Genomic DNA, 16,890 nt, shown 5'->3' on the forward strand with positions numbered 1-16,890 from the left:
GTCCAAATCAAGCTTTCAGCAAAGTCACTACATATGCCAAGTGAATTTGGTGGTTAGTGGAGAGTGGATATTTCTGGATATGTCAAGTAGGGAAGAATTCGTGAAATTAATAGCCTTTCAAACAGATTTCCATGGACTGATTTGAATATTTTTAAAAAACAGAATTATGCAAAATTCAGATGGTAGAAAAGATATGAATAAAGGTGGGTATAAGGATTTGGCCTGAGTATATGGTATATCCATCAGAAATGGGGTTAGGGTTAGATTTTAGAACCCCATGATATTGAAGAATTTTTTGGTAGTGAATATAAAATTATTGAAAGTTTTGTCTGAGCAAAGGAGACATAATTTTAGTGTTTCTGCTTCAGGAAAGTTAATGGGGCAGCAGTATTTATGATGAGCTGATACCCCTGCCCTGTTTCTCCCAATTAAGAAATTTCCACAAGTAAGAGAAGATGAAAGCCTCACTAGAACAGAGGTATCAAGGAAAGAGAATTAACAAGACCTAGCCACTTACTGGACATCTAGGAGCAGGAAGAGGTACGAATAATATATTTTGAGTCAAGGCCCTAGAGAGCTGGGGTAAGGAAAATTAGGATAGTTGAAAGGTGGATGATTTTTAACTAGGACAATGAATTCAGTTTTAATATACAGACTCCAAGAAAACAGTATGATTTCTATTTGAAGATTTAAATACATATATTGGAAATGTAGGCCTGGTGTTTGGAGAGGTATTAGAACTAGAGATATAAACTTGTGAATTATCAATGGTGAAATACTTGAAGTTCTATAAATCTGGAAAACAGTGTCAAGTGATGGGAAGAGTAGGCATATAGAGTTTGACAGACATGTTCACATTCTGTATCTAAAACCTATCAGTCACATGACCTGGGACAAATTGCTTAATGCCTCTACTTTCTCATATAGGAAAAGGGGAAAATAATTTTATCTTTAATAAGGATTACATGAGTTGAGTAATTAAAGGGTCTTTTTATCTTTAAAGTTTCTTCCATGGGCTGGGGATGTGGCTCAAGTGGTAGCACACTTGCCTAGCATGCGTGAGGCACTGGGTTAAATTCTCAGCACTACATAAAAATAAAATAAAGATATGTGTCCACCTAAAACTAAAAAATAAATATTAAAAAAAGTTTTTTTAAAAATGGTTCTTCCATATTTGGAGGACAAAGTTCCTAGTAAGAAAGCATTTATTTATTTAAAAGACTTGTTCTTTTAAAATTTTTTAGTTGTAAATGCACACAATAAACATATTTATTTTTATTTATTTATTTTTATGTGGTGCTGAGGAAACCCAGTGCCTCACATGTGCAAGGCAAGTGCTCTATCACTGAGCTACAACCCAGCCCTATATTTATTTTTTAATCCACTATCTTAAAAATATGTGATTAGCTTTCTTTTGATATTTAACTTTCTTTGATTGGATTCCAAGTTGCAATCCCTACTTTTGGAAAACTGATGCTCCCATACATTCTGGTTCCCTTCTACTTGCTTCTCTTTAGTCACTGACACCAATAAGCACTATACTGTCAAATCACACTATTAGTATTCTCTGTTCCATTGGCTTTCATTTCATTTCAATTCCTGATGGCCCAGAAAAAATGGTAACAATTTACTCCTTGTGCTTTCCCATTTAACATTTACTTATAAGAAAGATGCATCCATTTCCCAAATAGTTTACAAATTTCTTAATGACAGGAAATAGGTATTATTTTGCTATGTATCCTGATGGCATTTTGCTTATTGGAGGCATAGAACTAATATGCATTAGTGTAGAGCAAAGAGACAAAAGGTTTGAGGAGTAAGTCTTGTTGAAGACCTCCATATGGGGCCCTCATTTCTATGCCTCAATTCCCCTTTTTTTTTCAATATGCCAATGCTTCCATGTTTTTTGTTTGTTTTTGTTTTTTTAAGGGAAGATCAGTCTCTTTATATTTGTGCCATAAAAACTTGGCACTTTTGTACATGGTGACTTGAATTTCTTCATGTGGGGAAGGGGAACGTTTAGATGGAATAAAATAATTTTGAGGAAGAATTTACACTATATCCAGGACTTAACTTTGGGTAAAATAATACAAAAAAATTCTTACACTCACCTCTCTGGATTTCTAAATGACAGAAACCAATAAAGGCAACATGAAATAAGTTATCAGGGAAATAACTTAATTTTAAATTATTAAACTTTATTTCTTTTTTTTTCAGACTCTGAAAAACTTTTCTCTGATGGAAATGACCCCTTGCTACAGTGACATTCTGACACCATGCATGATGCACACTCTTGGAAAGTCTGAATTCCATGTCACAATGGCTCTGTTCAGATTACTGATTTCATCATGCCTGTAAGCCCAATTAAACTACTGAAGTTTCTAATGGTCCTCTGTCTACTCTGTAAATCATCATAAGAATCATAAAGAATATTAAGTCAACCAATAAATTTGCCTCTGTACGATTCACTGCACCACCAAAGGCATGGTGTCAAGAATACAGGAATAATAAAAAAAAAATAAATGTTTTGATAATAGTGTTTTCAGAATAGCCCTTTAAGTATGAATTTTGGATGGCTTGGTGAAGGGGACTGTAGTTCAACATGTCTCAAAACTGAGCCCCAAATGATTTGCTCTTCAAGAAATACTGCTCATGCCATGAGGGTAGAGGAAAGATTGAAGCCTGTGCATCTGCATTTGTGTCTACTCTCAGGTCTACATGTCTAAGGATGATTTGCATGGGTGGTCAGTATGATTTGTGTAAATGCATGTGCCAAACTGGACCTCGATTTATTTATTTCAAAGTGAGTTGATGGGACTTTCAATTCCTACATCCTTTGCAGTTGTAATGTTTGATGATGTTCTACCCTTAAATCCTTTCCACCTCAATTTTTCAATCTTAAAAAATGTGAAATATTCTATAAAGTTCTTTGATGTACTTAAATGTTACTCAACATGGTAACAGTCCAATTCACTAGGCCTAAATTTTATCATTTTAGTTTTGCCTCAGAGGCCAAGTTTTATGAGTACCTTAATTTGCATCACCAGAAGCTGATTTAATAAAAATGAAAGGATTCCTTTTGGAAAGAAATCTTTAAAAGTGTTGGTGGGAGGAGGGACAGAAAAATTTATGTCTAATAGTTCTGAGTTCTAAAGAATATTGTGGACTTATTGTTTAGAAACTGGTCCTGAATTTTTATGTAATGAAAATAATTTCTGCTTATAGTAACTTTCTAATTTTCTGCTCTTGTGAGCCAATATCTATTCTACAACTTGACCCACTTCCTTGAAGCACAGTCTACTGTATGAGAACTAAAAAAACTTAAATGGCAGAGCACTGTCCACCTAGAGTCAAGTCAAGTTTAGGAGACATAAGACACAAGTTAAATGGAAAACTACTGAAGACCATTTCACAGACAAAAAGGATGTGGTATGAATAGGTACTCCTATTTCGTCAGGAAAAAGAAGAGTAAAGTCAATGAGGAATATGATGAAAAGAAGATTTATCTTTAGAAAATTCCTTCATGAGTGTCTTCCCCTAAAAAACTTTATTCAATCTTTCTTTAAAATAAATATTCTCTGGATGAATGAATCCTAAATTTCTGAGTTTTTACAAATGTAATGGTAGTAATAACAATAGCTATTTTGTGATCACCCATTATTGTATCAAGTATTGGGGAATTATAAAAATGAACAAGGAGGGGTCTTGCTTTTAGAGACTTTACAGTGGGTTTGAACTTTTGTAGATATGACAAAATCACAATAATCATTTATTCTCTAATGCCAGCCAAGAACTGTGCTGAGTTGGCAACACACATAAGCTGCCAAAGTCCCTCTATTTCACCAGATGCCCCAACAGGGTGGTGATCTTGGTTGGCCCATGCATCATCCCACCAAAAAATAAATAAATAAATAAAATAGAAGAACTTATAAAGAATTTAAACAAAAGACAGAGACATTTAAAACACTCCAGGACTGTCTACAGTCAACACACAAGAACTACAGTCAATAACGAAAGAGTGCAGTTAACCAAGGTAAAAATGGAAGAAGTCACCTTTAAGGCTCTCTGCTGGACAATGACTGTGGCACTCTGAAAACCACGATGCAGCAAAAACCACATCTGGCATTCCAACAAGGAAAGTTAAGTGCTCTAAGACTCTCTAGCAAAAGATCTTGCAACACATTAAACTTCAAAACTGAGGAAGATGTCATAAGCTTCTGGATTTCATTACAAGATACACATTTGGACCTAAAACTTATAAAAGAAATGATTGACTTTCCTTGTAGTATTTCACAACCTTTGAGTACAGCATTAAAATGATTTTCCTTTTTTTTCCCTCCACCAACTATAAGCTTCTGTTTTCTTACCCTGGGCATCTGAATCTTTTATGTGCTCCAGTTCTATTCACTGCCTGTTATTCAGACATTGAAATCCCAAATGTTAATTGTTCTTCCAAGTACATTGACAAAACAGCAGCTAAATAAGGGTAGACCAGACTGTGGTAGACTCTGACATGCATTTATGGAACAATGGGGCTCTGAGAGACAGCCTTGTAGCTCACGGGAAGACAGAAGATGTGCTATTTTGACTGCTTCGTAGCAGAATGGGGAACACGAGCACACAAGGGAATTATGCATTTTATTTAGTTTTGCCCAAAGTCCTCAAGGCAACAGGATCTTGTGATGTCATCATGAACTTTCCATTTCCATTGACACAAAGGCTAAAAATTTCTAATGACATCACAAAGGAAAATGGAATCTACTTAGATTCAACAAGAAATCTTCTTTTACCTTTCGTGAGTCTGGTACAAAAAAATGCAAGAATCTTTCCAAACAGGGTGTATGTCACTGTGCTGAAACACTGTGGGTGACACCCTCCCTAATGAAATTCAAACCAGCCAAAAGAAAGAATCCATACTTTCGGTTAAATAAAAAAGATATACTGAATATTGAGCCCACCAACTTTTTTTTTTTTCTTAAAAGAAGGAAAATTATTTAAAGATATATTTCTTCAGGGACTTTCAAAACCAATGTTTTTGTCCGTTTTTGAGGTTAGTCACAGAAAAACAGAGGAAGGTACAGGAAGCTTCTACTTACAGGAATACAGTGCAGCTCAATCTTTTGTTTTTAAGGTGCAGTGATTTCAGTCTCTAAATGTAACTTCAGGCAGTCTGAAAAGAAACAGGTTAAAATCTCTTTCAGTTATAATTGGTATTTCAGATTTAATTAAAAATTAAACTTTCATAATGTTTCACCATCCAAAGCAATGCATTATCAGTCAAGCGTGGCTTTTTTTTTTTTCCCCTGTTAAGGAAAAAAAAGAAACCTTCTTCCCAGAGTAGTTTTTTAATGAAAAGAAAAGGATCTAAAGAGTGAAGAGAGAAAAAGCAATTCTGAAAAACAAAATATGCCTCCATGTTAAGGATTTTGTAATGATATGAATAGAAACTTAGTGTTTTTGCATTTTAGCTATATTTTATCTGATATTTTAGAAAATATTCCTAAACAACAACTTTACAAAGATTACATAAAATTAACACTCAGAGAATAAATAAGAAAATCTATGGATTTGAATATACACATTAAAGAAAAAGTATGAGTTCAAATGGAATTGGGAAAAATGCTAGATCTATTTGTTTCAAATGACTGAATTGAATGAGTGGTGGGGCAGATGGTGAAGTAGAGGTAAATGAACATATTTAGTAACACAAAATGGTCATTGCACTGTATTATGGGTTAGTGTGCCTTATTTCACATCATATTGTATATCTTGTCAATGCAGTCCCAAGTCATCATGAACAGGAAGCATCACAGGAAGATCACCAGGTTTTAAACCAGACCTCCTGATTTAAACTCCTGGTTCAAAAAACATGTATCTTTAATCTTCACATTTAAGAGTACATGAATTAAGATCTGAGCTTAAAACATCATACTATATTTTTCAGTCCCTTTCTTCTTCAAACAATATCATCTATAAATAATAGTTAAAAACCATGTACACACTAGATTAAGTCATGTTTATTTTTAGCTTCAAATTGTTATTTGAAGGGATTTAGAAAAAGTTTTTAAAATGTAAAGTGGAGCTATTATAATTATCCTTCTTTTATTTTACAGCAGTATTTTTGAATATATATTTGTACCACTAAATATGGTATGTTTATGTTCAAACTCATATAATACAAAGTAATATTTTAATATTTCCACATATGAGAGTATAATCATAAATCACCCCTGAAACTGCACCTATTATTAGAATATGCATCTGGTTCTCACTTGTGAATCCTGTTTTCTTTTTCCTTTGGAATATATGGAAGAATAATTTGGGTAATGCGTCTATTTGATATACATAGATTTTAAATGCAAACTTGCTCAGCTTCACACTAAATTCACCCATGAATGGATTAGGCTTTTAAAAAATCACTGACATTGACTAACTAAACTTTTCCCCTGCTTTTCAAATGCCTGAATTAGACTGAAAATGCACCAGTGTAAAGACAGAAATTATGGAGGCGTCACCAGGGACAACTGAATGAGAGGAGGGGAGTGCACATATATCCTTATAAGGCAACAAAACATTTGTAAAAGAAACTGACAAAAATAACTGCTCAGAAATTATATGGAATAACAATAATCCCTGATAAATGATTCCAAAACATAAAAACTGCCCACCTCTACATGAATCCAAATCACCAACTAGTATTGTTCTACTCACCAATAAAATATGGTTAGTGAAACTGATTCACTGTCTAGCTCAGACAAGAAAAGGTGATAGAAACTGGGCTGGATATTTATATATGAACTATTTAACTGACAACTAGCAGTTCATTTTAATCAGTCAGATCTCCTTTTTCTCAATTCACCAGATGTTGACTGAATTGAACTATCAGTTCAAAATAATAAAGTCTATTCTGTGAACAGTCTACTAAGTTACATTTCCCCTGCCCCTTATGTCCTTCCTCTTTGTCTTCTTTGACCTTTGTTTTCACTCCATTTCTGTGTGTTTCCTCCCTACTTTCACTTCTTCATTTCTCCCTCCCCCTTTCTCTCTCTGTCTCTGTCTCTTTCCCCCCTTGGTGAGGGTAATGAAGCTCAAAAATAACATCTTGTATCCTGTTGAGGAAAACTTGGTCACAACTATCCTTCCAGATGACAAACTCATTCTTAAATGTCTGTTTCCCAATCCAAAGAAAACAGAGCAATTGAGAAAATAGAGACACAACGTCACTTACCACCATCACCACTACCACCACCACCACTTTTAATTCCTATGCTGCATTCATCACAAGGGGGACGAAGTTTATTTACAATTTACCTAACCTCAAATAGGATCACAAATAAGACTAATAATAGGACTATTCTGTGGCACTCAGGCAAACGGCTGGGCAAAACAGATGGATCTTACTTTGCGCCAGGACTCAAAAATACAGTCGCCAACTCACTGTTGGCGACTACGTATCTTGGCCCAAAGATGGACCTGGAAATGGGACCAGTTGTCTTTGATATGAATTCTGCTCCTCTTCCTATCTGCCTCATGAACAAGTCATTAACTCTGTCACTATGTAATGGGACTCAGTACTGGGTAAAAACTGCTTGGAAAGCAGGTCATTAAGGTGGTAAAATATTATGAGGACATGTTAATAAGATTAAGGAGTAGAAAGTTAGGACAAGGACTTTCTTACTGGCACTACTATCTACTTTTCAACTTTCTGGTTTTTGTGTGTTTTATTTTTCCCAAATTCACACTGTACAATGAACCCACTTTAAAATAGCAGACTAACAGAGTATGTGTTATCAATAAGAATAACTTGCTCCTGACATTTCAGGTTCCAAAAATTTTATTTTATTTTTTTTGTTGTTGTTGTTATTTTGTCAAACAGATCAATCTCAGTCATTATCAGAATTGACAACTAGTGCCAGACTTCTCTAATCAGGACAAAACTATATAAGGTTTTACAGATTACAGTCAACATCCAACGATGCACTGAAAAACAGCTCAGTAATCAATGCAAATTACAAAGCCTGGAAGAATACTTCCTTCCAAGAGATCCTCTAGCAAAAGAGTTCTACATTCTGCACTAGTTAAAGATTCTGAATGGCTTTCCAGAGAAGTAGCAAAAGCTTTATATGACAGTAACCTATCCTGTGCTTCACAAAGAGACAGACAAAGCCACCAGTCAATTAAAAAAGAACTGAAGGGGGCGAGGAACTATAGATCTGAACATTGAGTAGGAAAAAAGGGTTGTTTTTTTTTTTTTTTTTTTTTTTTTGACTACCTTCTACTTTTAAAATCCTCGTTTAGATGTCACAGAACTTCAAGGAAAGAACAATGCACTCCAGTTTAGGAGGTCTTTTAATTCAGGTACTCCTTTTCCTTTTCTCCCAACCATTCAGCCCTGATTATATCTCACTCAGATTATTTTTGAGAGTTCACTCACCTCTCTATGATTTATTCATGTTGACACTGTTCAGATTTGATTTTTAAAAGATACAAGCTCTGTCTGTGGTCAACATAGAAGGCTAATTATAATACATTGGGGTTTTTTAGATTTTTTTGTTTAAAAAAAACTTTATTATGGAAAATTTCAAACATATGTAAAGGTGAAGTGCATAGTAAAAATGAACTCCTACATACTCACCACCCATAGTCAATTTATTTTCTAGCCACCCTTTCACCCACTTTTTCTTCTACCAGATCATTTCAAAGACAATCCCAAATAGCATGTTATTTCATCTGCCTTAGTATGCTTTACTGAAAGGTAACAATTTTTTTTTTTTTTTGGAGGTTGGTGACTTTATTATCATCCTTTTTTTTTTTAGAATTTCTTTTTTTTTTATTGGTTGTTCACAACATTACAAAGCTCTTGACATCATATTTCATACATTAGATTGAAGTGGGTTATGAACCCCCAATTTTACCCCAAATGCAGATTGCAGAATCACATCGGTTGCACATCCACAATTTTACATAATGCCCTATTAGTAATTGTTGTATTCTGCTACCTTTCCTATCCCCTATTATCCCCCCTCCCCTCCCCTCCCATCTTCTCTCTCTACCCCATCTACTGTAATTCATTTCTCTCCTTGTTCATTTTCCCATTCCCCTCACAACCTCTTATATGTAATTTTGTATAGCAATGAGGGTCTCCCTTCATTTCCATGCAATTTCCCTTTTCTCTCCCTTTCCCTCCCATATCATGTCTCTGTTTAATGTTAATCTTTTCTTCCTGCTCTTCCTCCCTGCTCTGTTCATAGTTGCTCTCATTATATCAAAGAAGGCATTTGGTATTTGTTTTTTAGGGATTGGCTAGCTTCACTAAGCATGATCTGCTCTAGTGCCATCCATTTCCCTGCAAATTCCATGATTTTGTCATTTTTTATTGCTGCATAGTACTCCATTGTGTATAGATGCCACATTTTTTTTATCCATTCATTTATTGAAGGGCATCTGGGTTGGTTCCACAGTCTAGCTATTGTGAATTGTGGTGCTATGAACATCGATGTGGCAGTATCCCTGTAGCATGCTCTTTTAAGGTCTTCAGGGAATAGTCTGAGAAGGGCAATAGCAGGGTCAAATGGTGGTTCCATTCCCATCTTTCCCAGGAATCTCCAAACTGCTTTCCAAATTGGCCGCACCAATTTGCAGTCCCACCAGCAATGTACAAGTGTACCCTTTTCTGCACATCCTCGCCAGCACTTGTGGTTGTTTGACTTCATAGTGGCTGCCAATCTTACTGGAGTGAGATGGTATCTTAGGGTGGTTTTGATTTGCATTTCTCTGACTGCTAGAGATGGTGAGCATTTTTTCATGTACTTGTTGATTGATTGTATATCCTCCTCTGAGAAGTGTCTGTTCAGGTCCTTGGCCCATTTGTTGATTGGGTTATTTGTTATCTTATTGTCTAATTTTTTGAGTTCTTTGTATACTCTGGATATTAGGGCTCTATCTGAAGTGTGAGGAGTAAAAATTTGTTCCCAGGATGTAGGCTCCCTATTTACCTCTCTTATTGTTTCTCTTGCTGAGAAAAAACTTTTTAGTTTAAGGAAGTCCCATTTGTTGATTCTTGTTATTAACTCTTGTGCTATGGGTGTCCTATTAAGGAATTTGGAGCCCGACCCCACAATCTGTAGATCGGAGCCAACTTTTTCTTCTATCAGACGCAGAGTCTCTGATTTGATATCAAGCTCCTTGATCCATTTTGAGTTAACTTTTGTGCATGGCGAGAGAAAGGGATTCAGTTTCATTTTGTTGCATATGGATTTCCAGTTTTCCCAACACCATTTGTTGAAGATGCTATCCTTCCTCCATTGCATGCTTTTAGCCCTTTATCAAATATAAGATAGTTGTAACTTTGTGGATTAGTCTCTGTGTCCTCTATTCTATACCATTGGTCCACCCTCCTGTTTTGGTACCAGTACCATGCTGTTTTTGTCACTATTGCTCTGTAATATAGTTTGAAATCTGGTATCGCTATACCGCCTGATTCACACTTCCTGCTTAGAATTGCTTTTGCTATTCTGGGTCTTTTATTTTTCCATATGAATTTCATGATTGCTTTATCTGTTTCTACAAGAAATGCCGTTGGGATTGTGATTGGCATTGCATTAAACCTATAGAGAACTTTTGGTAATATCGCCATTTTGATGATGTTAGTTCTGCCTATCCATGAACAGGGTATATTTTTCCATCTTCTAAGATCTTCTTCTACTTCTCTCTTTAGGGTTCTGTAGTTTTCATTGTATAAATCTTTCACCTCTTTTGTTAGGTTGATTCCCAAATATTTTATTTTTTTTGAAGATATTGTGAATGGAGTGTTTTTCCTCATTTCTGTTTCAGAAGTTTTGTCGCTGATATACAGAAATGCCTTTGATTTATGCGTGTTGATTTTATATCCTGCCACTTTGCTGAATTCATTTATTAGTTCTAGTAGTTTCTTTGTAAACCCTTTTGGGTCTTCTAGGTATAGAATCATGTCATCTGCAAATAGTGATAATTTAAGTTCTTCTTTTCCTATTTTTATGCCTTTAATTTCTTTCGTCTGTCTAATTGCTCTGGCCAGTGTTTCGAGAACTATATTGAATAGAAGTGGTGATAGAGGGCATCCCTGTCTTGTTCCAGATTTTAGAGGGAATGCCTTTAACTTTTGTCCATTCAGAATGATGCTAGCCTGAGGCTTAGCATAGATAGCTTTTACAATGTCAAGGTAAGTTCCTGTTATCCCTAGTTTTTCTAATGTTTTGAACATAAAGGGATGCTGTACTTTGTCGAATGCTTTCTCTGCGTCTATCGAGATGATCATATGGTTCTTATCTTTAAGTCTATTGATGTGGTGAATAACATTTATTGATTTCTGTATGTTGAACCATCCTTGCATCCCAGGGATGAATCCTACTTGATCATGGTGCACAATTTTTTTGATGTGTTTTTGTATTCAATTCGCCAGAATTTTATTGAGGATTTTTGCATCTAGGTTCATTAGAGATATTGGTCTGTAGTTTTCTTTCTTTGAGGTGTCTTTGTCTGGTTTTGGAATCAGGGTGATGTTGGCCTCATAGAATGAATTTGGAAGAGCTCCCTCTTTTTCTATTTCCTGAAATAACTTGAAAAGTATTGGTATTAATTCTTCTTTAAAGGTTTTGTAAAACTCCGCTGTATACCCATTCGGTCCTGGGCTTTTCTTGGTTGGTAGTCTTTTGATGGCTTCTTCAATTTCATCCATTGATATTGGTCTGTTCAAATTGTGTGTATCCTCCTGACTCAGTCTTTTTACAAACATAACTCATTTCATCCAATTTCAAAACTAAAACAACTCTTCAATGGTATTGAATATTCTGTCAATATCAAAGAATTGACTTTTAAATATTTTTATTTATCTTTTCACTCTCCCTCCTTTCCTCTCTCCCTTCCTTCCTCACTCTTTCTTAAGGTAGCTACTTTGAATCAGGATTCATGTAAGATCAACATATTATATATGGATGATTTCTCTTTAATTTTTTATTATTTTAACTTCCTATTATGAAACAATTTTAGATTTATGAAAAGAAAGTACAGAAGGTTCTCATATTTCCTTCATCAACTTTTCCTAATGTTAATGTTTTATATAACTAAGGCAAATTTGTCAAAGTTAAAAAATTAACATGGATACAAAACTATTAATGAAACTGTAGACTTTATTTAGAGGCTACCAGTGTTTCCACTAATATCATTTTTGTGTTCCAAGAATCAATTCAGGATACCAAATTGCATTTATTATCATGCAATCATGTCTACTCTTCTCATCTGTGACAGTTTCTCAGTCCTTCCTTGTTTTGCATGACCTTGAAAGTTACTGGTCAAGTATTTCATGTTACTGAATTTAAATTTGTTTGATGTTTTCTCCTAATGAGATTGGGATTATGAATTTTAGGGAAGAATACAGAAGAAGCAGAAGTGCCCTTTTTATAATATCAGATATTATGATATAACATCACACATCACTGTGGATGTTAATACTGGCTCCTTTGTTATGATGGTCACTGTCAGGTTTCTCTATATTTCCTTCAGTTTTAATAAACATAGCTTTGTTTTTAATAGCATGCTGATGTATAATTTATATGATATGATTCACCCTTATTAATTATAATACTCAATACATTTAAGAAAATTTAGAGTTGCATAACCATTATCACAATCCAGTGTGAGAACATTTTTGTCAACCTTACAAATCTCCTTCCAAACCTGAGGCAGTTAAGCCCTACTTTCAGCCCTAGTCCCATGCAAATAATCTGCTTGCTCTAAAACTCTGCCTTTTATGGACATTTCCTGTAAATGCAATGATACAGCATGCATTCTCTGTCATGTAGCTTTTTTTTCATTTATGATAGACCTTTTATAAAGATTTATTTATGCTGTTTATGTAGCAACAATGTATTCCTTTCTACTGATGGATGGAATTACATTGTATGGATGTAGCACATTTTGTTTATCCATTTATCAGTTGATGGACATTTGGATTATTCCCAGTTTTTATTTTTGACTATTATGAAAAATCTGCCTTGAACATTTGCTTGTGTACAGGCCTCTGTGTGATGTGTTCTCATTTCTCTCAGGTATATAACTAGAAGTGGAATAAATAAAATTTATTTTAATTTGTGAGGAATTTGCAAACCACTTTGGAAGAAGCTGTACTATTGTATGGTCCCACCAGCAATGGAAGAGGATTCCAATTTCTCCATATCTTCACCAAAACTTGTTACTCTCATTTTTAAATTATTGCTGCTATATTGGGTTTGAAATAGTGTTTCCTAGATTAAATTTACATGTTATTAAGTATTAATTATGTGGAGCATCTTTTATCTGCTTGTTAGCTATTCCTACTTTTTCTTTTCTGAAATGACTAGTCAAAAAAATTCCCAATTTTAAATTGGGTTGTTCATATTTTTATTATTGAAGAGGTCTTTGTATGGTATTGATAGAAACTCTTTATCAAATTATGATTTACAAATCCTAATCTTGAAGATATTTTTCCTGTCTTCAGACTGTCATTTTATTTCTATAATAATAACTATTGAAATGTAAAAGCTTTAAATTTTAAAAAAATCCTTATTTTTTTCTTTTCTAAAACAAGTTCTTGGTATCATGTCTATGAACTTTGTCTATCCCCAGGTTGTGAAGATTTCTCCTATGATTCTAGTAATTTTATAATTTCCCTTCTTATTCTTAGGTCCACAATCCACTTTTAAGTAATTTTTAAGTATAATGTGAGGTAAGAATTTAAAATATTTTTCTCTATAGTCTTAGTACATGAATATAAATATATATTTCATATAGTCCTAGCACCTAAGAACCTAGCACTATTTAGTGTAAATGATCTCTTCCCCTTCCAAATTGCCTTGGTACTTTTGTCAATAGCTACTCACCAAAAATGTAAAGGTTACTTTTCTGCACTCTCAGTTCTATCCCAGTAGATGCTAGCACCACATATTTTTCCTTACTATACTTTTTATTGTTAGTTTTAAAATTAGGAAGTTTACATCATTTGATTTTGTTTTATTTTTCATAGTTATTTTAATCTGAGTTTTTGCTTCTCCATTTAAATTTTAGAATAAGTTTTTCAATTCTGTAAAAATGTCTTTATTCTTTCTGCTGTTATTGAAAATGAAATTTTTTTCTTAATCTCAGTTTTGTTGCTAGTATATGAGAATAAATGATTTTTGTACAATGATTTTTTATCTAGTTAACTCACTAAACTCATTTATTAGCAAATAAAAGAGTTTTATTTAATTCTGTTCTATCTTCCCTTTGCTTCTCTTCAGTTTCTTTTCCTTCCAACTCTTCCCTTTACCTTTCCTTTCTTTTTTTAAATTAACCTCTCTCTCTCCTCACTCTCTCTCTCTTTCTCTCTAACATTCTTGGTAGACATTTTATTACAATGCTTAATATAATAGGTAAAATCTGATAATACTGTCCGTTTCCCAATTTTAGAAGTAAATAAGACACTCTTTCATCATTAAGTTATTTATAGATTTTTCATAGATGCCCTTTATCAGGTAGAAATCCCTGTCTGTTACCAGTTTATTGAAATTTCTATTACAAATACATATTGGATTTTCTCAAACTTTTCTGCATCTATTGAGATGGTCAATTTTTCCTTTTATTCTATTTCTATGGGATATTACATTGAGATTATTGGATAGCAAGCACATTCTATGTTCCTGGGATCAATCCTACTTATTCAGGTTGTATAATAATTTTCAATATTGCTCATATTTGATTTTTGAAATTTTTTTGAGGATTTTGATGTCTGTTTTCATGAGGGTTACTAATCCAAAGTTCACTTTTATTGTGATGTCTGTGTCTGGCTTCAGTTGCAGGGTAATAATCCTCTCATAGAATGAACTGAAAAGTTTTATTTTTCTCTATTTTATTAAAATTTTGTGAAAGATTGATTATTTTTCTTATTTTGGATAGAATTTACCAGTGGAGCAATCTAAATCTACCATTTTTTAAAAAATTATCTCTTTACTATTATAGGCCTATGCAAATTGTCTATTGTTTTTCTTGAGTCAGTTCTGTTAATTTGTGCATTTCTAGTAGAGTTTATTTTGTCTAAGTTGTTGGACGTCTTGGGATATATATTTTACATTATTGTCTCACAACTCTTTCAATCTCCATGGCATTAATAATTTCTATGTGACTAATAGCAATGTCCCCTCTTTCATTTCTTATTTTCTGATTTTCATTAATTGTCATCTTCTCTCATTTTTCTTTAGTCAGACTAGCAAAATGTCCAACAATTTTGTTAATCTTTCAAAAAACTAACTTTTGATTCCATTGGTTTTCTATGTTACTTTGTTTTCTATTTAATTGTTTTCTGTTGCTTAGTATTTTCTTTTTTTAAAATTATTTTTAGTCACATATTTATAGTATCTATGTTTACATACACGTTAGTTACCTTTCTGTCATTATAATGAAGTATCTAAGGCAATTAACTTATAAAGAGAAAAAAGGTCTATTTTGCCCCACAACTCTGGTGTTTCCAGTCAAAGGTTGAGTAGCCTCATGGATTTGGGATTTTGTAAAGGGCAACACAGCAGGTTGGAGTGTATGATGGAGCTAACCACTCAGGTCAGGAGCCAGGAAGCTGAGCAAAAGCAAGGATCAGTAGAATCCCATCTTGTTCAAGAACCCACCTACCATTAGGTACCACACTCATACTAGGCTCCATTTCCTAAAGGTCCACAGTACCTCCCAGTAGAGTCACCCTGTGGATCAATTCTTCAACACATGATCTTTGGGGGACACTACCCACATTCAAACCATAACACTACATAATTACATGGCCAGGTTTTCTTCTATCCCCACTGCTTTGAGTGAATTTTAATTACTATTGGTTGTAATTTCTTCTCAGTTAAAATAATTATCTGCAGTATTTCTTTAAAACAATTCTATTAGCAATAAATCATTTCAGCCTTTGTATATCTGGGAAATATTCATTTTTATCTTCATTTTGAAAGAACAGTTTTGCTGGATATAAAATTCTGGATTATATCTTTCTTTTCCTTCAGCACTTTGAATATATTATCCTTCTACCTCTGGTTTTAATTGTTTCTACTAAGAAGCAAGCTGTTAATTAGAGTGTTGTTCTTTCTGTCTACTAAGTCTTTTTTCTCTTGCTGCTTTCAAGATTTTCGGTTTCTTTGGCCTCCAAAAGTCTGAGAATCAAACTCTTGTGTTTGACTTTTGTGTTTATTCTACTTAATGCTTTTGAGCTGGAATATTTAGACTGATGCTATTCCTCATAGTAGGGAAAGTTTTGTCCGAACTTCTTCAAATATTTTTCTGCCCCTTGTTTCTGTCCTCCTTTCCTCCTATTTCATTATACATGTTAGTGTATTTAATGATTATCTCACAGGTCTCTGAAGCTTTATTCATTTTCTTCAATTTTTTTTTTCCTTTGGATTAGATAATTTCTGTTGCTTTATCTTCAAGTTCACTGTGTCTTTCTTCTGCCATAGCACATCTGCTGTTGAGACCCTCTAGCAATTTTTTAAATTTCAGTCATACATTTCAACTCCAAAATTTCATTTCTTTTCAAATAATTCTTATCTTTATAATGAAACTCTATTTGAAGAGTAATTATAGTAATGGTTTTATTTAATAATTTAACATGATTTCCTATTTATTTGAACACATTTATAAGCACTGCTTTCATGTCTCTCTGCTAAATATTCAACATCTGCTCTCCCCACTTCAACTCAGAGTCTGTTTCTTTCAACTGCCTTTGTAACTGGGTATGGATCATACTCATACTTCTTTAATTTCATAATTTTCCTTGAAAACTGATATTTTATATGATATGACAACTTTGGCTTCTGATTTTTCCCTTTTAGGGGTTGTTGCTGTATTGTTCTT

At 33.8% G+C, this 16,890-nt stretch overlaps 1 protein-coding gene across 3 annotated transcripts in view; it reads right to left on the reverse strand.

Annotated features, from left to right (window-relative positions):
- The window catches only part of ZBTB20 (zinc finger and BTB domain containing 20), a gene marked incomplete at its 5' end in the record, with an annotated part of 843,452 nt that overhangs the window by 475,955 nt on the left and 350,607 nt on the right, over positions 1-16,890 (reverse strand). For all 3 annotated transcript variants that reach the window (XM_081300928.1, XM_081300926.1, XM_081300925.1), the window contains one exon: positions 5,097-5,170. The remainder of the gene's footprint in view (positions 1-5,096; positions 5,171-16,890) is intronic.

Source organism: Spermophilus citellus (assembly GCF_964194105.1).
Source record: "Spermophilus citellus genome assembly, chromosome: 7".
In the NCBI taxonomy this organism is placed as follows: Eukaryota; Metazoa; Chordata; class Mammalia; order Rodentia; family Sciuridae; genus Spermophilus; species Spermophilus citellus.